The sequence below is a fragment of the Mus caroli genome, unplaced genomic scaffold (assembly GCF_978045245.1).
Source record: "Mus caroli unplaced genomic scaffold, Mus_caroli_1 scaffold_8, whole genome shotgun sequence".
NCBI lineage: Eukaryota > Metazoa > Chordata > Mammalia > Rodentia > Muridae > Mus > Mus caroli.
In genome coordinates this window covers 118,409,818-118,432,338 of record NW_028227263.1, presented here as the reverse complement: position 1 = coordinate 118,432,338, position 22,521 = coordinate 118,409,818, and the positions used below count along the sequence as shown (strand labels likewise).

Genomic DNA, 22,521 nt, shown 5'->3' with positions numbered 1-22,521 from the left:
AAGAAGGAACTGTGTTTCTTCTTCATACATCATGGTCTCAGGAAAGCCTCCTGTGGTCCTAGCCCTCCACAGGAAGCAAGACAAAAGCAACAGTCTTTCAATTTCAGTACACATCTTTCCATAATAACTCTCAATGTAATGGTCTCAGCCCCCCACCCCCCTCAACTCAAAGTAACAAAGAAGACTGCAATATGGTAAAGAACCTGTAACATTGCTCTCTGTAAGAAAAACATCCCTATCAAAGACAGGAGGCACCTTACATGGAGAGGCTGAGAAAGGTACTCCAAGCAAATGGAACTGGGAAGTAGGCAGGCATAGCTAATAGACAAAATAGGCTTCAAACAAAAGCTAATCAGAACTGCTCCATACCAACCAAGAAAACAAGAAAACATTGAAATTCTAAACATGTAAGTGAAAGTCAGGTATTTCCAACTTCAGATAGCATATATATGAGTATGGCCAGTGATATGAACACCAACATAGTAATGGTAGGTGACTTCCATACCCCAATCTCACTAATGAACAGAACAGCCAGAAAAAAAAAGTTAAATAGATATATCAGAGTTAAACAAAATCAAAGATCAGGCATCACAGACTATCCCACTCAGACACTACAGATTGCATATTCCTCTTAGCAGCTCATAGAACTGCTAGACCACATCTTAGGGCAGAAAGCAAGTCTCAAGAAACATAGGAAGGAGATGACTATATAACTATCTCACCACAATAAAATAGACACTCAGTAGTCATTTACTTTCAGCATTTTACCAGTTATGAGTCTCTGCTCAACCAGAGATGGGTCATTGGAATCTCAACCATAGATCGGTCATCAGCATCAGCCTCCCATAGACAAGGTTCAGGGAACATTACAGAATAGGGCTGGAAAAGATGATGGAGCCAAAGATGGGAAAGAAAGCTGTGAAATTCTGCGTTCCAGATCTGACATGGTCATTGTACCTGTGAACTCATGGTTACCTTCATAAAACCTGTACAAGATGAATCTCATCAACATTCTAGTATAACAGAGGAAGGAGCTCCCGAGGCCCAACCCCTAGCTATGGAACTATAGGCAGTTAATGGCTACTAAGAGAGAGTCAGCCACCTTTTTATGGGGGTGGGGGGTAAGGGTTACCCATGTCCTATTGATGATCATATATATTAGTTAGGGTTTCATTGCTATGAAGGGACATGACCAAGGCATTAAAAAAAAAAAAAGCATTTAATTCGGTCTGGCTTACTGTTTCAGAGGTTTAATCCATTATCATGATGGTGGGAAGCAAGGCAGAGTGTAGGCAGACATAGTACTGGAAGATCCAAGAGTTCTATATCTTGATCCAAAGGAAGCCAGGCCGAAACTCTCTTCTGAACTGCGTGGAGCCTATGCACAAGAGGCCTCAAAGCTCACCTAGACAGTGAGGCACTTCCTCCAACAAGGCCACACCTCCTCCAACAAGGTCATGCCACCTAGCAGTGCCATTCCCCCGACTAAGCATTCAAACACATGAATTTATGGAGGCGAAACCTATTCAAACCACCATATTCCACTCCCTAGCTAACATAGACTTGTAGCCATAATGTGGTGCAAACTGCATTTAGTCCAACTTCCAAATTCCCTATAGTATATCACAGTTTAAATAATATTTAAAAATCCAAAGTTCAAAATCTCTTCTGTAATTCATGAACTCTCTTAACTGTAATTCCCTATACAATCAAAATAAAAAAGCAGATCACATACTTCCAGCATCAGGGTAGGGAGCAAAGCGAGGAAACACTTGACCAAAAACCAGGTGGGCAAAGTCTGAATTGTGCATCTCTATGTCTGATGTACAACTCCTTTCAACTTTTGTTGACTGCCATACAGTTCTTTCTCTTAGCTGGTTTCACTCCCTCATAACAGCTTTCCTTGGCAGCTGTCTTAGGGCTTCCATTGCTGTAAAGAGACACTATGACCTTTATAAGGCAACTTTATGAAGGACACCATTTAATTGGGGCTGGCTTACAGGTTCAGAGGTTCAGCCCATTATCATCAAGGCAGGAAGCATGGCAGTGTCCATACAGGCATGATACTAGAGAAGGAGCTGAGAATTCTACATCCTGTTCCGAAGACAAATAGAAGATTGTCTCCAGGCAGCTAAGAGAAAGGCCTCAGAACCCACCCTCACAGTGACATTTCCTCCAACAAGGACTAATAGTGCCACTTCCTGGGCCAAGCATATTCAAACCCCCACAGCAGGTATGTCATGGCTCTGGCATCTCTAACATCTTGGAGTCTCCAAGGCAACTTCAATTTCACAACTTCTTGCTCCAATGTCTGGAATCTACACATAACCTTCTGGGTTCCTCTAAAGAGCTTAAGTCACATCTCCAGCTCTGCCCTCTGGAGTAGTCCAGGGTCTGGTTGACTCCACTCTACTGCTGCTGCTGTTCTTGGTTGTCATCCCATGGTACTGGCATCTCCAAAACACTGATGTCTTTCGCTGGAACTAGGCTTCACCAATAGCCTCTCATAGGCTCTCTTCATGGTGTCAAGCCACAACTCTTTTGCAGGACCCCTTCAGTCCTGAGCCATCAATTGCAACTGAAGCTGAACCTTCACCCATGGTCTTCCATGGTTTCTTATAGTGTCAAGCCTCAGCTGCTCTCCATGACCCCTTCATGCTTTCAAAACCAGTACTATCTGGCTGATTCTTATACATTACCAAATACAGCTGTAAGCATGAGGTCTCTCTCTGGAACACAGTTTCTTTGTGCTTTCAGAAAAAATTCCCTTGATTTCACCTCAGTGATACTGGTCTCTTCTTTCTGGTTTCAGTTATTTTCTTCACTGCCTAAGATAGACTGGCATTGAACTTAGAGATCTACATGCCTCTGACTAAGCTTTTCTTTACCTGGAACTTGCTCTATAGATTAGGCTGGTCTTGAACTCAGAAATCTCCTTGCCTTTCTCCAGAGTGCTGAGAGACATGAGATAGATTGTGATGACTATTCTCGGTTGCCAACTTGACTATATCTGGAGCCCACTGAGTCACATTGGTGCTACCCACATGCTCAGGTGTATTGTTGTGGTTGGAATATATTCATGTGTTTGAATACTTGACCATATATAAAGAGTGATACTATTAGTGAGGGGTGGGCATGATCAAGATACATTTTATATATATGCATGAAATTTTTCAAGAATTAATAAAAATAATTTTTAAATGACTGATGCAGCACAATAAGAAGTGTGTGTGGTTTTTATGGAGGGGTGTAGCCTCATCCAGCCTTGAGCAGGCTGGCTCAGACTGTTCTGCCACTATGTGCAAGCCCACCTAGGGTGGAGTTTTCCAACCTAGATAGGTCTATTCTTCTGCCACCTCTGCAGTTTCCCCCAAGACACTACCTGCTGAGAGGCTAAACCTGTTCTCCTGACACTATCCTGAAGAAATGAGATCCTGGCGTGGTGGGGGATGGGATCACCGCCCCCCCCTCCCCCATATAAGCTCAGACTCTTAAGTAAACTTTGGGCCTTGATCAGTATCTTTATCTGGGTCTCTTGCCATTTTCTCCCATGCAGCCCCAGCCTCCCTTTCAGGAACCCAGTTCGTGTTGCTGTGAGCAGCTATAGGTGGTGCCTCAAACATGCAGCCTGAATATGGAAGGACCAACTGAGAAAACACTGTCTTGGTGGAACTCCACGAGAAAAGTAGGAAGATGTATCCCTGCAAAGTAAGCAACATACAGCATTAATATGAGCACTATAAATGTCATCTTTTGAAGGCTGTTGATCGCAAGGGTACAAAAAGGATATGAAAGACTCCCAGAGGAGCCCCTCGCTCAGGCCTCAGGACAATAGCAGACACCCAAGAACTCATGATAGACTGAGCTTGTTGCAAACCACATGAGGCTTTATTCGGGGAAAGCCAAAGCTCTGGGGACGACTCATATCCCACGCAGGGGTAGAGGAGTCGACCTCGAGAGGAAAGAGGTCCCAGTTTTTATAGGCACTCAGGAGAGAAAGGAGAAGGGGGGAGTAGGGGATTTCCAGATCTAAACAATGTCTATTCTCAAAAAATGGGTATGGGAGGGGTACAAGGAAAGAGTCTGGTGCAGGTGTAGCAACTCAGGATTGGCTGGGCTGTGGTTGCTGGGGAGATTTTCTGACTCTTTCTCAGCAACCAATATCACAAACACCTGGCAATGGGCTTCATCAATGGGCACACACATGGGTCAGGGAATGGTCAAAACATTGGCAGATACACAGGTTCAAGGAGTGGCCAGAGGATTGTGCACCTCTATTTTTCTAAATCAGTGAAGCTAGTTCTGTTAACACTGACATCTATCTTGCCAATTTCAGGGCTTCTGTGTCCTTTTACATTCTGTCAGGATCTTTCAGATACAGGCTAAACTGAGTCAGCGTTGGCCCAGCACTGATATCAGCTCGGGGTTAACAGTGGAAAATGGGAGTGAAAAATTCTAAACAGGCATTTGTTCGCATCAAGAACTGCATCAGGTGAAAGGAATAGGGCTTAAAATTAAATTAAATTATATTTAAAAAGGGAAAGGGGGAGGGGAGATGCTAGATATACAAATTACATGAGAGAGAGCTCAAGAGAGAAGGAAAATGGATTTTGGGGCTCTCCCAGAGACAGAGGGAAATCTGGAGATGTCCTACTTTCTCTCTGGCCCCTACAGGAGACACCCTCAGTTCTGGTTACATCACGTTCTCTGTATTGTATTGTCTGTGTTTGGTGCACCAATCTGGTCATGTGTCAATTCCTGTCTGTTTTTGTTTCATTGTCTAAATGACTGTTCTATGTTTCATGTTGAAAAGAAAACATGGTTAAAACTTTATCTGCTGGCTATCCATCTCTTGATTCAGTCTGGGGCCACCTGTGGTGCAGCTTTCTGACTTGGCTGGCTTCTTTTGAAGTGTCAACTGCCCTGAGATTCTGCTACCTGCCGAGAGGCTGAGCCTGTCTTCCTGAGACATTCCTGAATAAGCAACAGCCTGGCAACCAAGTCCTGATGGAATGGCGACAAAGCACCAAGGATAACTGGTGGGGGGTGGGGGTGGGGAATGGGCCTTCCCCCTTATAAGCACAGTCTCTAAGTGAACAAAGAACAGAGAAGTGGGCATCAGGGGACATGTGGGCCGAAGTCAGGCGCCAAGTGGTGGGCACTCTGCATCTTATACCGGAACATAGATCCTCCTTGACAGCCTTGGGGTGTCAGGCCAGGCTCAGGCATAACTCATGTCCTTGGATGTCATGGGAGTTCAGGAAGAGATAGGAAAGAGGGGACTATAATTCAGCTTTACAGCCTCAGGTGCCAGGAAGGGAACAGGGAGGAAGGAGTGACAACGGGTTCCTATCATGAGGCCATTTAGCCTGTCAGGGTGGGAGATTGTGAGAAGCTCGCTTTCTCATGGTATGGTCTCTGACACAATGCACTCTTCCATCAGCACCAGCTCCAGGTCAACTTGGGCTCAAACTCAGCAGATGGTCCCATGGTCACAGAGGACTCTCCACATGATCTTAGGATCACTGGTGAGGGGAACACAACATCAGTTCCAATCCAATCGAGCTAGGCCTGTACCAGCAGTAGGAAAGCAAAAAACCTGCCTGACCAAAGCCTCATGTGCCTTCTGGTCAGTGCCAGCTCCATGTCACATGGGCATGAACTCAGCAGACAGTCCTACGGTCTTCAGAGGACTCTCCACACGAACTTAGGATCACTGGTGAGTGGAATACAACATCATTTCCAAACCAATTGTGATGGGCCTGTGACAGCAAGAGCAAGGACACAGGAGCCCTGCCTGACCAGCAGCTCAAGTTCCTTCTGATTGGTGCTAGTATACCTTGGTTTCAAAAGCACCATACAGCCCTATGGTCCCCAAAGAAAACACCATTTCCAGGCACTTTAACACGCCAAGGATCTTAGAATAACAGGATAAAAGGATAACAGGAGCTTGGTCCCACCAGGATCTCAGGGTCTCAGAGGAAGCTTAACTGCCAAGAACTATGACACACACAGAATCTCAGGTTCACAGGAGCCCGGTATCACAGGATCACAGAAAAGGCTGGATGCTGAGGAATCCTGAATCAACCAGGATTATAGGAAGGACAGGCTCCAATCAGATATATTGAGGGCAGCAAGCACCTGAGATAATCAGATGGCAGGAGGCAAGTATAAGAACAGAAGCAACAGAAACCAAGGTTACTTGGCATATCAGAACCAAACTCTCCCACCATAGCAAGTCCTGGATGCACCATCACACCAGAAAAGCAAGGTATGGATCTAAAGTCACTTCTCATGATGATGATGGAGGCCTTTAAGAAGGGAAGAAATAACTGCCTTAAAGAAATACAAGAATAAAACAGGTAAACAGCTAGAAGCCCTTAAAGAGGAAGCACAAAAATCCCTTAGAGAGTTACAGGAGAAAAGTACCAAATGGGTGATGAAATTGAACAAAACCATCCAGGATCTAAAAATGGAAGTAGAAACAATAAAGTAATCACAAAGGGAGACAACTCTGGAGATAGAAATCCTAGGAAAGAAATCAGGAACCATAGATGCAAGCATCAGTGGAATACACGAGATGGAAGTGAGAATCTCAGGTGCAGAAGACTCCATAGAAAACAAGGACACAACAATCAAAGAAAATGCAAAATGCAAAAAGATCCTAACTCAAAACATCCAGGAAATCCAGGACACAATGAGAAGACCAAACCTAGGGATAATAAGTATGAATGAAAATGAAGACTTTCAACTTAAAGGGCCAGTAAATATTTTCAACAAAATTATAGAAGAAAACTTCCCTAACCTAAAGAAAGAGATGACCATGAACATACAAGAAGCCTACAGAACTCCAAATAGACTGGAACAGAAAGAAATTCCTCAAATTCCTCCTGACACATAATAATCAGAACAACAAATGCACTAAATAAGGATAGAATACTAAAAGCAGCAAGGGAACTCTCAATTACCATAGATGGAGAAACCAAAGTATGACATGGCAAAACCAAATTTACAGAATATCTTCCCACGAATCCAGCCCTTCAGAGGACAATAATAGGAAAAAACCAACAAGGAGGGAAACTATGCCCTAGAAAAAGCAAGAAAGTAATCCTTCAACAAACATAAAAGAAGATAGCTGCAAGAACAGAATCCCAACTCTACAAGAAAAATACCAGGAAGTAACAATTGCTTTTTCTTACAATATCTTACTATCAATGGATTCAATTACCCAATAAAAACACAAAGACTAGAGTCTGGCTATATAAACAGGACCCAACATTTTGCTGCTTACATGAAACCCATCTCAGAATCAAAGACAGATACTACCTCAGAATAAAAGACTGGAAAACAATTATCCAAGCAAATGGTCCGAAGAAACAAGCTGGAGTAGCCATTCTAATATCGAATAAAATTGACTCCAACACAAAGTTATCAAAAAAGAAAAGGAAGGGGACTTCATATTCATCAAAGGTAAAATCTAGCAAGATGAACCCACAGTTCTGAATATCTATTCTCCAAGTGCAAGGGCAGCCACATACATTAAAGAAATCTCAGTAAATCTCAAAGAACTATTATACCTCACACAATAATACTGGGAGACTTCAAAAACCCTCTCTCATCAATGGATAGATTGTGAAAACAGTAACTAAACAAAGACACAGTGAAACTAACAAAAGTTATGAAACAAATGGATTTAACAGATATCTACAGAACATTTTACGCTGAAACAAAAGAATATACCTTCTTCTCAGCACCTCATGGTACCTTCTCCAAAATTGGCCATAGAATTGGTCACAAAACAGGCCTACACAAATACAAAAATATTAAAACTGTCCCATGCATCCTAACAAATCACCACAGACTAAGGCTGATCTTCAATAACAACATAAAAAATAGAAAGCCAACATTGACATGGAAGCTGAACAACACTCTACACAATGATAACTTGGTCAAGGAAGAAATAAAGAAAAAAAATTAATGACTTTTTAGAGTTTAATGAAAATGAAGCCACAAGATACCCAAACTTATGGGACACAATGAAAGCAGTCCTAAGAGGAAAACTCATAGCTCTGAGTGCTGCCAAAAAGAAACTAGAGAGAGCACACACTATCAGCTTGACAACACACCTAAAAGCTCTAGAAAAAAAGGAAGCAAATTCACCCAGGAGGAGTAGACGGCAGGAAATAATCAAACACAGGGGCAAAATCAACCAAGTGAAAACAAGAAGAACTATTCAAAAATCAACCAATGGCGATAACAAGCAGATTACTGAAGAGGCAGACGTGGATACCACTTCATCACCCTCTTCTCAGGGAGAGAGACTCAATTTCCATAAAATGCTTAAGTAAGATCATTCCGCTCCCCCTAAATTCGGCCATCAGTCTCATGCCACAAATCATTTATAGATTGCTGTAGTCTGTGCTTCCGACATGGTAATATACATTCTCGCCACATTGGAAACTAAACAGTCATCCCAGGCTAGACACATCGAAAAATTGGAACTTGAAGCCGTCACCCGTGAGAGTTGTGAGACTAAGTACTGCACAGAGATTAGTCTGGAATCTGTTAGACAGTCTCTGAGAGGCATGTCTGATTGCATGAAGGTTGAGTGCCCTAGGGTCCTTCCCCCAGGAAAAACAGCACGGGAGCAGGTCAGGGTTACTCTGGGTAGAAGTCTGTGGGCCTAAGAGTCAATCCTGTACATGGCCCCTAACATTGCACACTGGGGATCAGACCTCTACCTCTACCCACGGAGCTTGCTTCGTTCCTAAATCCCTTGGCTGGCCCAGGTTATATCCAACCCACTGGGAACATCAATTCAAGCCTCATAGATGACTTTTCCTTGTGTCCTTCGTGGTCTTAGAGAATCACCCGGTGAGCAAACAGATGTTTAGGCGATCGTTAAAAACGTGGCTACAAATTTATTATACAATATGCCTTTATACAAATATTAAAACGGGGGAGATGTTGGGAGCTATTAAGACAACTCTTGATCTCTGAATTGGGCCTCTTCCCCCAAAAAGAAAACGGGGTCAAAAGCAGGCCACCGACACACCGATTCCGAGAATGTTCCAGCCCTAAGCCATCGCTGATGTCCTGACCACACCCTGATACCACCAAGTTCCTGCTTCCCCGTGTAGCTGCCAAAAGAAAGAATTTCTATTGCCCCCCTCCCATAAGTACTTCTCCTTTTGCTTGTATTGCCCTACCCCTCCCACTGATAAGTATCTGTACTTCCCCTTTTGCTTGTGCATTTAAGCCATGGGCCTTTCTCAAAATATTGGGGCTTTGATGCATTCAAAAAAAAAAAAAAAACCAAAAATCAACCAAAAGAAGAGGTGGTTCTTTGAGATAATCAACAAGATAGATAAACCCTTAGCCACACTTACTAGAGGACACAGGGACAGCATCCTAATTGACAAAATCAGAAATGAAAACTGGAACATAACAACAGATTCTGAAGAAATACAAAACACCATCACATCCTTCTACAAAAGGCTATACTCAACAAAACTGGAGAACCTGGATGAAATGGACAAGTTTCTAGACAGATACCAGGTACCAAAGGTAAATCAGGATCAGCTTAATGATCTAAACAGTCCCATATCCACTAAAGAAATAGAAGCAGTCATTAATAGTCTCCCAACCAAAAAAAAAAAGCCCAGGACCAGATGGGTTTAGTGCAGAGTTCTCTCAGACCTTCAAAGAAGATCTAATTCCAGTACTTCACAAACTATTCCACAAAAGAGAAGCAGAAGGTACTCTACCCAACTCATTCTATGAAGCCACAATTACTCTGATACCTAAACCACAAAAAACCCAACAAAGATAGAGAACTTCAGACCAATTTCCCTTATGAATATCAATGGAAAAAATAATAAAATTCTCGCTAACTGAATCCAAGAACACATCAAAACAATCATCTATCCTGACCAAGTAGGTTTCATCCCAGGGATGCAGGGATGGTTCAATATACAGAAAACCATCAACGTAATCCACTATATAAACAAACTCAAAGACAAAAACCACATGATCATCTCATTAGAAAAGGAGAAAGCATATGACAAAATCCAACACCCATTCATGATAAAAGTCTTGGAAAGATCAGGCATTCAAGGCCCATACATAAACACAATAAAAAGCAATCTACAGCAAACCAGTAGCCAACATCAAGGTAAATGGTGAGAAGCTGGAAGCAATCCTATTAAAATCAGGGACTAGACAAGGCTGCCCACTTTCTCCCTACCTATTCAACATTGTATTTGAAGTCCTAGCCAGAGCAATTCGACAACAAAAGGAGATAAAGGGGATACAAATTGGAAAGGAAGATTTTAAAATATCACTTTTTGCAGATAATACTATAGTATATATAAGTGGCCCTAAAAATTCCACCAGAGAACTCCTAAACCTGATAATCAGCTTCAGTGAAGTAGCTGATATAAAAATTAACTCAAACAAGTCAATGGCCTTTCTGTACACAAAGGACAAATGGGCTGAGAAAGAAATTAGGGAAACAACAACCTTCTCAATAGTCACAAATAATATAAAATACCTTGCTGTGACTCTAACTAAGCAAGTGAAAGATCTATGTGATAAGAACTACAAGTCTCTGAGAAAGAAATTAAAGAATATCTCAGGAGATGGAAAGATCTCCCAAGCTCATGGATTGGCAGGATCAATATAGTAAAAATGGCTATCTTGCCAAAAGCAATCTACAGATTCAATGCAATCCCCATCAAAATTCGAATTCAATTCTTCAACAAATTAGAAAGTGCAATGTGCAAATTCATCTGGAATAAGAGAAAACCTAGGATAGCAAAAACTCTTCTCAAGGATGGAAAAAAAAAAAAAAAAAAAAAAACTCTGGTGGAATCACGATGCCTGACCTCAAGCTGTAATACAGAGCAATTGTGATAAAAACTGCATGGTACTGGTATAGCGACAGACAAGTAGACCAATGAAATAGAACCGAAGACCCAAAAATGAACCCACAAACCTATGGTAACTTGATCTTTGACAAGGGAGCTAAAACCATCCAGTGGAAAAAAGACAGCATTTTCAACAAATGGTGCTGGCACAACTGGTGGTTATCATGTAGAAGAATGAGAATTGATCCATTCCTATCTCCTTGTACTAAGGTCAAATCTAAGTGGATTAATGAACTCCACATAAAACCAGAGACACTGAAACTTATAGAGGAAAAAGTAAGGAAAAGCCTCAAAGATATGGGCACAGGGGAAAAAATCATGAATAGAACAGAAATGGCTTGTGCTGTAAGAACGAGAATTGACAAATGGGACCTCATAAAATTGCAAAGTTTCTGTAAGGCAAAAGACACCATCAATAAGACGAAAAGGCCACGAACAGAATGGGAAAGGATCTTTACCTATCCTAAATCAGATAGGGGACTAATATCCAATATATATAAAGAACTCAAGAACATGAGTTCCAGAAAATCAAATAACCCCATTAAAAAATGGGGATCAAAACTGAACAAAGAATTCTCACCTGGGGAATATCGAATGGCTGAGAAGCACCTGAAAAAATGTTCTCTCTCTTTCCAGTGATGGCCGACTAGGCCATCTTTTGATACATATGCAGCTAGAGACAAGAGCTCCGGGGTACTGGTTAGTTCATCATGTTGTTCCACCTATAGGGTTGCAGATCCCTTTAGCTCCTTGGGTACTTTCTCTAGCTCCACCATTGGGGGCCATGTGATCCATCCAATAGCTGACTGTGAGCATCCACTTCTGCGTTTGCTAGGCCCCGACATTGTCTCACAAGAGACAGCTATATCTGGGTCCTTTCAGCAAAATCTTGCTAGTGTACACAATGGTGTCAGCGTTTGGAAGCTAATTATGGGATGGATCCCTGGATATGGCAGTCTCTAGATGGTCCATCCTTTTGTCACAGCTACAAACTTTATCTATGTAACTCTTTCCATGGGTGTTTTGTTCCCAATTCTAAAAAGGGGCACAGTATCCACACTTTGGTCTTCGTTCTTCTTGAGTTTCATGCGTTTAACAAATTGTATCTTATATCTTGGGTATCCTAAGTTTTTGGGCTAATATCCACTTATCAGTGTGTACATATTGTGTGAGTTCCTTTGTGATTGTGTTACCTCACTCAGGATGATGCCCTCCAGGTCCATCCATTGCCTAGGAATTTCATAAATTCATTCCTTTTACTAGCTGAGTAGGACTCCATTGTGTAAATGTACCACATTTTCTGTATCCATTCCTCTGTTGAAGGGCATCTGGGTTCTTTCCAGCTTCTGGCTATTATAAATAAGGCTGCTATGAACATAGTGGAGCATGTGTCCTTTTTACCGGTTGGGACATCTTCTGGATATATGCCCAGGAGAGGTATTGCTGGATCCTCCGGTAGTACTATGTCCAATTTTCTGAGGAACCGCCAAACTGATTTCCAGAGTGGTTGTACAAGCTTGCAATCCCACCAACAATGAAGGAGTGTTCCTCTTTCCCCACATCCTCCCGAGCATGTGCTAGCACCTGAATTTTTGATCTTAGCCATTCTGACTGGTGTGAGGTGGAATCTCAGGGTTGTTTTGAGTTGCATTTCCCTGATGATTAAGGATGTTGCACTTTTTTTCAGGTGCTTCTCTGCCATTCGGTATTCCTCAGGTGAGAATTCTTTGTTCAGTTCTGAGCCCCATTTTTTAATGGGGTTATTTGATTTTCTGGAGTCCACCTTCTTGATTTCTTTATATATATTGGATACTAGTTCCCTATCTGATTTAGGACAGGTAAAGATCCTTTCCCAATCTGTTGGTGGTCTTTTTGTCTTATTGACAGTGTCTTTTGCCTTACAGAAGCTTTGCAACTTTATGAGGTCCCATTTATCGATTCTCGATCTTACAGCACAAGCCTTTGCTGTTCTATTCAGGAATTTTTCCCCTGTACCCATATCTTCGAGGCTTTTCCCTACTTTCTCCTCTATAAGTCTCAGTGTCTCTGGTTTTATGTGGAGTTCATTAATCCACTTAGATTTGACCTTAGTACAAGGAGATAGGAATGGATCAATTCGCATTCTTCTACATGATAACCGCCAGTTGTGCCAGCACCATTTGTTGGAAATGCTGTCTTTTTTCCACTGGATGGTTTTTGCTCCCTTGTCAAAGATCAAGTGAGCAAAGGTATGTGGGTACATCTCAGGGTCTTCAATTCTGTTCCATTGGTCGACTTGTCTGTCATTATACAAATACCATGCAGTTTTTAACACAATTGCTCTGTAGTACAGCTTGAGGTCAGGCATGGTGATAACACCAGAGGTTCTTTTTTTTTTTTTTTTTTTTTAATGTTTCTTGATGGTGGCTTTACCTTATTCTCTTTTATATACAGTTACAATTTTAAATAGGCTTTCTATAACAAGGCTTACTCACATGTTTTAAAAGGCCATTGATCTTTTTTTTTTATTTTTAATATTTTTATTACATATTTTCCTCAATTACATTTCCAATGCTATCCCAAAAGTCCCCCATAGCACCCCCCACTTCCCTACCCACCCATTCCCATTCTTTTGGCCCTGGCATTCCCCTGTATTGGGGCATATAAAGTTTGCAAGTCCAATGGGCCTCTCTTTCCATTGATGGCCGACTAGGCCATCTTTCAATACATATGCAGCTAGAGACAAGAGCTCCAGGGTTCTGGTTAGTACATCATGTTGTTCCAACAATAGGGTTGCAGATCCCTTTAGCTCCTTGGGTACTTTCTCTAGCTTCTCCATTGGGAGCCCTGTGATACATCCAATAGCTGACTGTGAACATCCACTCCTGTGTTTGCTAGGCCCCGGCATCGTCTCACAAGAGACAGCTATACTTGGGTCCTTTCAGCAAAATCTTGCTAGTGGATGCAATGGTGTCAGCGTTTAGAAGCTGATTATGGGATGGATCCCTGGATACGGCAGTCTCTAAATGGTCCATCCTTTCATCACAGCTACGAACTTTGTCTCTGTAACTCCTTCCCTGGGTGTTTTGTTCCCAATTCTAAGAAGGTGCACAGTGTCCACACTTTGGTCTTCATTCTTCTTGAGTTTCATGCGTTTAGCAAATTGTATCTTATATCTTGGGTATCCTAAGTTTTGGGCTAATATCCACTTATCAGTGAATACATATTGTGTGAGTTCTTTTGTGATTGTGTTACTTCACTCAAGATGATGCCATCCAGGTCCATCCATTTGGCTAGGAATTTCATAAATTCATTCTTTTTAATAGCTGAGTAGTACTCCATTGTGTAAATGTACCATAATTTCTGTATCCATTCCTCTGTTGAGGGACATCTGGGTTCTTTCCAGCTTCTGGCTATTATAAATAGGGCTGCTATGAACATAGTGGAGCATGTGTCCTTTTTACCGGTTGGGACATCTTCTGGATATATGCCCAGGAGAGGTATTGCTGGATCCTCCGGTAGTACTATGTCCAATTTTCTGAGGAACCGCCAGACTGATTTCCAGAGTGGTTGTACAAGCTTGCAATCCCACCAACAATGGAGGAGTGTTCCTCTTTCTCCACATCCTCGCCAGCATCTGCTGTCACCTGAATTTTTGATCTTAGCCATTCTGACTGGTGTGAGGTGGAATCTCAGGGTTGTTTTGATTTGCATTTCCCTGATGATTAAGGATGTTGAACATTTTTTCAGGTGTTTCTCTGCCATTCGGTATTCCTCAGGTGAGAATTCTTTGTTCAGTTCTGAGCCCCATTTTTTAATGGGGTTATTTGACTTTCTGGAGTCCACCTTCTTGAGTTCTTTATATATATTGGATATTAGTCCCTTATCTGATTTAGGATAGGTGAAGATCCTTTCCCAATCTGTTGGTGGTTTTTTTGTCTTATTGATGGTGTCTTTAGCCTTGCAGAAGCTTTGTAGTTTCATGAGGTCCCACTTGTCAATTCTCGATCTTACAGCACAAGCCATTACTGTTCTATTCAGGAATTTTTCCCCTGTGCCCATATCTTCAAGGCTTTTCCCCACTTTCTCCTCTATAAGTTTCAGTGTCTCTGGTTTTATGTGAAGTTCCTTGATCCACTTAGACTTGACCTTAGTACAAGGAGATAGGAATGGATCGATTTGCATTCTTCTACATGTTAACAACCAGTTGTGCCAGCACCATTTGTTGAAAATGCTGTCTTTCTTCCACTGGATGTTTTTAGCTCCCTTGTCGAAGATCAAGTGACCGTAGGTGTGTTGGTTCATTTCTGGGTCTTCAATTCTATTCCATTGGTCTATTTGTCTGTCACTATACCAGTACCATGCAGTTTTTATCACAATTGCTCTGTAGTAGAGCTTTAGGTCCGACATGGTGATTCCACCAGAGGTTCTTTTATCCTTGAGAAGAGTTTTTACTATCCTAGGTTTTTTGTTGTTCCAGATGAATTTTCAGATTGCCGTTTCTAATTCCTTGAAGAAATGATTTGGAATTTTGATGGGTATTGCATTGAATCTGTAGATTGCTTTTGGCAAGATAGCCATTTTTACTATATTGATCCTGCCAATCCATGACCATGGGAGATCTTTCCATCTTCTGAGATCTTCTTTAATTTCTTTCTTCAGAGACTTGAATTTCTTGTCATACAGATCTTTCACTTCCTTAGTTAGACTCATGCCAAGGTATTTTATATTGTTTGTGACTATTGAGAAGGGTGTTGTTTCCCTAATTTCTTTCTCAGCCTGTTTATCCTTTGTGTAGGAAAAAGGCCATTGACTTGCTTGAGTTAATTTTATATCCAGCTACTTCATTGAAGCTGTTTATCAGGCTTAGGAGTTCTCTGGTGGAATTTTTAGGGTCACTTATATATACTATCATATCATCTGCAAATAGTGATATTTTGACTTCTTCTTTTCCAATTTGTATCTCCTTGATCTCCTTTTGTTGCCAAATTGCTCTGGCTAGGACTTCAAGTACAATGTTGAATAGGTAGGGAGAGAGTGGACAGCCTTGTCTAGTCCCTGATTTTAGTGGGATTTCTTCCAGCTTCTCACTATTTACTTTGATGTTGGCTACTGGTTTGCTGTAGATTGCTTTTATCATGTTTAGGTATGGGCCTTGAATTCCTGATCTTTCCAAGACTTTTATCATGAATGGGAGTTGGATTTCATCAAAGGCTTTCTCAGCATCTAACGAGATGATCATGTGGTTTTTGTCTTTGAGTTTGTTTATATACTAGATTACATTGATAGATTTCTGTATATTGAACCATCCTTGCATCCCTGGGATGAAACCTACTTGGTCAGGATGGATGATTGTTTTGATGTGTTCTTGGATTCTGTTAGCGAGAATTTTATTGAGGATTTTTGCATCGATATTCATAAGGGAAATTGGTCTGAAGTTCTCTATCTTTGTTGGGTCTTTTTGTGGTTTAGGTATCAGAGTAATTGTGGCTTCATAGAATGAGTTGGGTAGAGTACCTTCTGTTTCTATTTTGTGGAATAGTTTGTGAAGAACTGAGATTAGATCTTCTTTGAAGGTCTGATAGAACTCTGAACAAAACCCATCTGGTCCTGGGCTTTTTTTGGTTGGGAGACTATTAATGACTGCTTCTATTTCTTTAGGGGATATGGGACTGTTTAGATCATTAACCTGATCTTGATTTAACTTTGGTACCTGGTATCTGTCTAGAAACTTGTCCATTTCATCCAGGTTTTCCAGTTTTGTTGAGTATAGCCTTTTGTAGAAGGATCTGATGATGTTTTGGATGTCTTCAGGATCTGTTGTTATGTCTCCCTTTTCAGTTCTGATTTTGTTAATTAGAAAACTTTCCCTGCACCCTCTAGTGAGTCTGGCTAAGGGTTTATCTATCTTGTTGATTTTCTCAAAGAACCAGCTCCTTGATTGGTTGATTCTTTTAATAGTTCTTCTTGCTTCCACTTGGTTGATTTCACCCCTGAGTTTGATTATTTCCTGCCGTCTACTCCTCTTGAGTGAATTTGCTTCCTTTTGTTCTAGAGCTTTTAGGTGTGTTGTCAAGCTGCTAATGTGTGCTCTCTCTATTTTCTTTTTGGAAGCACTCAGAGCTATGAATTTTCCTCTTAGAAATGCTTTCATTGTGTCCCATAAGTTTGGGTATGTTGTGGCTTCATTTTCATTAAACTCCAAAAAGTCCTTAATTTCTTTCTTTATCCTTCCTTGACCAAGGTATCATTGAGAAGAGTGTTGTTTAGTTTCCACGTGTGTGTTGGCTTTCTATTATTTATTTTGTTATTGAAGATCAGCCTTAGTCCATGGTGATCTGATAGGATGCATGGGACAATTTCAATATTTTTGTATATGTTGAGGCTTGTTTTGTGACCAATTATGTCGTCAGTTTGGAGAAGGTACCGTGAGGTGCTGAGAAGAAGGTATATCCTGTTGTTTTAGGATAGAATGTTCTGTAGATATCTGCCAGATCCATTTGATTCATAACTTCTGTTAGTTTCACTGTGTCCCTGTTTAGTTTCTGTTTCCATGATCTGTCCATTGGTGAAAGTGGTGTGTTGAAGTCTCCCACTATTATTGTGTGAGGTTCAATGTGTGCTTTGAGCTTTACTAAAGTATCTTTAATGAATGTGGCTGCCCTTGTATTTTGGAGCATAGATATTCAGAATTGAGAGTTCCTCTTGGAGGATTTTACCTTTGATGAGTATGAAGTGCCCTTCCTTGTCTTTTTTGATGACTTTGGGTTGGAAGTCGATTTTACTAGATATTAGGATGGCTACTCCAGCTTGTTTCTTCCTACCATTTGCTTAGAAAATTGTTTTCCAGCCTTTCATTCTGAGGTAGTGTCTATCTTTTTCTCTGAGATGAGTTTCCTGTAAGCAGCAAAATGCTGTGTCCTGTTTGTGTAGCCAGTCTGTTAATCTACATCTTTTTATTGGGGAGTTGAGTCAATTGATATTAAGAGATATTAAGGAAAAGTAATTGTTGCTTCCTTTTATTTTTGTTGTTAGAGTTGGCATTCTGTTCTTGTGGCTGTCTTCTTTTAGGCTTGTTGAGGGATTACCTTCTTGCTTTTTCTAGGACCTGGTTTCTGGCCTTGTATTGTTTTTTTTTTTTTTTTTTTTTTTTTTCTGTTATTATCCTTTGAAGGGCTGGATTCGTGGAAAGATAATGTGTGAATTTGATTTTGTCATGGAATACTTTGGTTTCTCCATCTATGGTAATTGAGAGTTTGGCTGGGTATAGTAGCCTGAGCTGGCATTTGTGTTCTCTTCTTGTCTGTATAAGATCTGTCCAGGCCTTTCTGTCTTTCATAGTCTCTGGTGAAAAATCTGGTGTAATTCTGATAGGCTTGCCTTCAATGTTACTTGACCTTTTTCTCTTACTGTTTTTAGTATTCTATCTTTATTTAGTGCATTTATTGTTCTGATTATTATGGGTCGGGAGGAATTTCTTTTCTGGTCCAGTCTATTTGGAGTTCTGTAGGCTTCTTGTATGTTCATGGGCATCTCTTTCTTTAGGTTTGGGAAGTTTTCTTCTATAATTTTGTTGAAGATATTTGCCGGTCCTTTGTGTTGAAAATCTTCATTCTATCTACTCCTATTATCCCTATGTTTGGTCTTCTCATTGTGTCCTGTATTTCCTGGATGTTTTGAGTTAGGATCCTTTTGCGTATTGTATTTTCTTTGATTGTTGTGCCGATGTTCTCTATGGAGTCTTCTGCACCTGAGATTCTCTCTTCCATCTCTTGTATTCTGTTGCTGATGCTCACATCTATGGTTCCAGATTTCTTTCCTAGGGTTTCTATCTCCAGCATTGCCTCAATTTGAATTTTCTTTATTGTGTCTACTTCCCTTTTTAGGTCTTGGATGGTTTTATTCAATTCCATCACCTGTTTGTTCTGGTTTTCCTGCATTCTTTAAGGGATTTTTGTGCTTCCTCTTTAATGTCTTCTACCTGTTTAGCAGTGTTCTCCTGTATTTCTTTAAGTGTGTTATTAAAGTCCTTCTTGATGTCCTCTACCATCATCATGAGATATGCTTTTAGATCTGGGTCTAGCTTTTCCAGTGTGTTGGGGTGCCCTGGACTGGGCGAAGTGGGAGTGCTGGGTTCTGATGATGGTGAGTGGTCTTCGTTTCTGTTAGTAAGATTATTACATTTACCTTCGCCATCTGGTAATCTCTGGAGTTAGTTGTTATAGTTGTCTCTGTTTAGAGATTGTTCTTCTGGTGATTCTGTTAGCCTCTATCAGCAGACCTGGGAGACAGGCTCTCTCCTCTGAGTTTCAGTGGTCAGAGCACTCTCTGCAGGCAAGCTCTCCTCTTAACAGGGAAGGTGCACAGATATCTGGTGTTTGGTCGTCCTCCTGGCTGAATATGAAGGCCCAAAACAGGACCTTTCCCAGAAGCTGTGTTGCTTTGGCGGGTCACAGAAGCTGTCAGCTTGTGTGGTGCACACTCTCACCTGTGCAGACTACGTTCCTAAGTTCGGTGGAGTCCCGGAACCAAGATGGCTTCCACAGATCCTGAAGCCAAGGGCTACCGGGCCGGGTGGACACATGTCCTCTGTCCAGGAGGGTGGCCAGATGTCTGGAGCCCGAAAAGGGCGCTGCCTCAGAGGCTCTGTGGCTCCCGCCTATCCCAGAAGTGGTCAGCTTCTGTGGTGAACACTCTAACCTGTGCAGACTATGTTCAGCAGAGTCCCAGAACCAAGATGGCTCTTGCTGATCCTGAGGCAAAGGGCTCTCGGGCCGGGCGGAGACCTGTCCTCTGGCCAGGAGGGTGGCTGGATCACCTGAAGTCTTAAGATCCCGTGGCTGGTGTTGTGAGTAGCTGGCGGGTGTCAGCCGACTCTGCGCCCTAGCTACCCTGGTGCTGGTCGGACCAGAAGGGGCTTGTGCTCCTACTCAGGCTGGGTTTTCTGCTTCCCTAACTAATGCACTCTCAGGTCCCTCGCGATTGGATTGGAGCAGATGCTGTGTTCCACTCACCAGAAGTCTTAAGATCCCGTGGCTGGTGTTGTGAGTAGCTGGCAGGTGACAGCCGACTCTGCGCCCTAGCTACCCCAGTGCTGGTCCAACCGGAAGGGGCTTGTGCCCCTACTCAGGCCAGGTTTTCTGCTTCCCTAACTAATGCACTCTCAGGTCCCACGTGATTGGATTGGAACACCAAAAGTCTTAAGATCCCGTGGCGGGTGTCATGGGTAGCTGGTGGGTGTCAGCCGACTCTGCGCCCTAGCTACCCCGGTGCTGATCGGACTGGAAGGGCAAGATAAGTCTTTTATGCAATGATCATTATCGAACTGTGTATCAGAACAGACTAACTGATGAAGCTAAGATTTTAAAAAACCTTAATCACCCAAACATTATAGGATATCGTGCTTTTACTGAAGCCAGTGATGGTAGTGAGTGCCTTGCTATGGAGTATGGAGGTGAAAAGTCTCTGAATGACTTAATAGAAGAGCGGAACAAAGACAGTGGAAGTCCTTTTCCAGCAGCTATAATTCTCAGAGTTGCTTTGCACATGGCCAGAGGGCTAAAGTATCTGCACCAAGAAAAGAAGCTGCTTCATGGAGACATAAAGTCTTCAAATGTTGTAATTAAAGGTGGTTTTGAAACAATTAAAATCTGTGATGTTGGAGTCTCTCTGCCATTGGATGAAAATATGACTGTGACTGATCCTGAGGCCTGTTATATTGGTACTGAGCCATGGAAACCCAAGGAAGCCTTGGAAGAAAATGGCATCATTACTGACAAGGCAGATGTGTTTGCTTTTGGCCTTACTCTGTGGGAAATGATTACTTTATGTATTCCACACATCAATCTTCCAGATGATGATGTTGATGAAGATGCAACCTTTGATGAGAGTGACTTCGATGATGAAGCATATTATGCAGCTCTGGGGACAAGGCCATCCATCAACATGGAAGAACTGGATGACTCCTACAAGAAGGTCATTGAACCCTTCTGTGTGTGTACTAATGAGGATCCTAAAGATCGCCCGTCTGCTGCACACATCGTTAAAGCTTTGGAACTAGATGGCCAATGTTGTGGTCTAAGCTCAAAGCATTAACTTGTATGGAGACTGTTAACTAGATATATTTATGTAGTTAATATAACTTATAGTAGCTAGATTCTAGAAGTAGCTTAAACACTAGTGACCCCTGTCTAAGATGACTTAAGAATCAAGGGACCATTGCTTTGTTACAGATCTTTTTAGATATTCTTGCTTCTTTAATGGGTTACTAAAAATGTCACTACATGTGGTACAGTTATCTGTCTGCTCATAGTGTCCATCCTTCAGCTGGCCTGTCAGCCCATGTGCCCTGGAACTTGAGAAGAGTTCATAAATGTAGCTCCTAGGCTGTCTTGCCTCTCCACATTTAGCATCTAATTTATTACTTTGTTTCTACTGATTGTGTCTTAAGTCTTTTAAAATAAATGTAAGAATAAACAATAAAAGACAGTTTTAGTACCAGGAAAAAAAAGAACTCACATGATATGTACTCACTGATAAGTGAATATTAGCCCAGATACTTAGAATACCCAAGATATAAGATACAATGTATGAAACACATGAAACTCAAGAAGAACGAAGACCAAAGTGTGGACACGTTGCTCCTTCTTAGAATTGGGAACATAACACCCATGGAAGGAGTTACAGAGACAAACTTTGGAGCTGAGATGAAAGGATGGACCATCTAAAGATGGCCATATCTGGGAATCCATCCCATAATCAGCTTCCAAACGCTGACACCATTGCATACACTAGCAAGATTTTGCTGAAAGGACCCTGATATAGCTATCTCTTGTGAGGCCTAGCAAACACAGAAGTGGATGCTCACAGTCAGCTATTGGATGGATCTCAGGTCCCCCAATGGAGAAACTAGAGAAAATACCCAAGGAGCTGGGGGAATCTGTAACCCTATAGGTGGAACAACAATATGAACTAACCAGTACCTTCCTGAGCTCATGTCTCTAGCTACATATGTATCAGAAGATGGCTTAGTGTAAATGAAATAAATACCTAATCAATAAAAAAGAAAACAATACCATTTGAATTAATTGAAAAAATTGAAAAGAGTTGGTGTTCATAATTTTTTTTCATTTATATGCAATTTATTTATTCATTCTTTCACAACTTGGTACACACATAATATACTGAATAAGTGTTTTAAATTTTTTTATTTGAATAAATCTGTTGTTATCATGAAAATATTTCAAGAATGATTGTTCTGAAGCAGGTGACAGCCTTATTCTAACTATAAGAGTAATCATCAAAGGTGAGCATTTAAAAATGAAAATAACCCCACAAATACCAAAACAATTCAAATGCAACAATATTTTCATGAGTATTGTGTTATAGAGCACATCCACTGTTTCCCTGCTATAAGTTTATAAAAACCTTGGGATATACAAAATGTTGAGTGCTACCATCCCACTCTCCACCACCTCAGGAGGCTGCACAGAAAATCAATCCTTCCACATAGGGACCAAAGGAGTTCTGGAGCTGACTCACTTATAAACCACAAGACACTATGATCACATGCAAACACAGAAGCAACGTAATTGTTTTATCTTTCAACTGAACT

At 41.4% G+C, this 22,521-nt stretch overlaps 1 pseudogene; it reads left to right on the top strand.

Annotated features, from left to right (window-relative positions):
- The first annotated feature begins 455 nt into the window (after positions 1 to 455).
- LOC110293575 (lymphokine-activated killer T-cell-originated protein kinase pseudogene) lies at positions 456 to 21,021 on the top strand (annotated as a pseudogene).
- Positions 21,022 to 22,521: the final 1,500 nt, after the last annotated feature.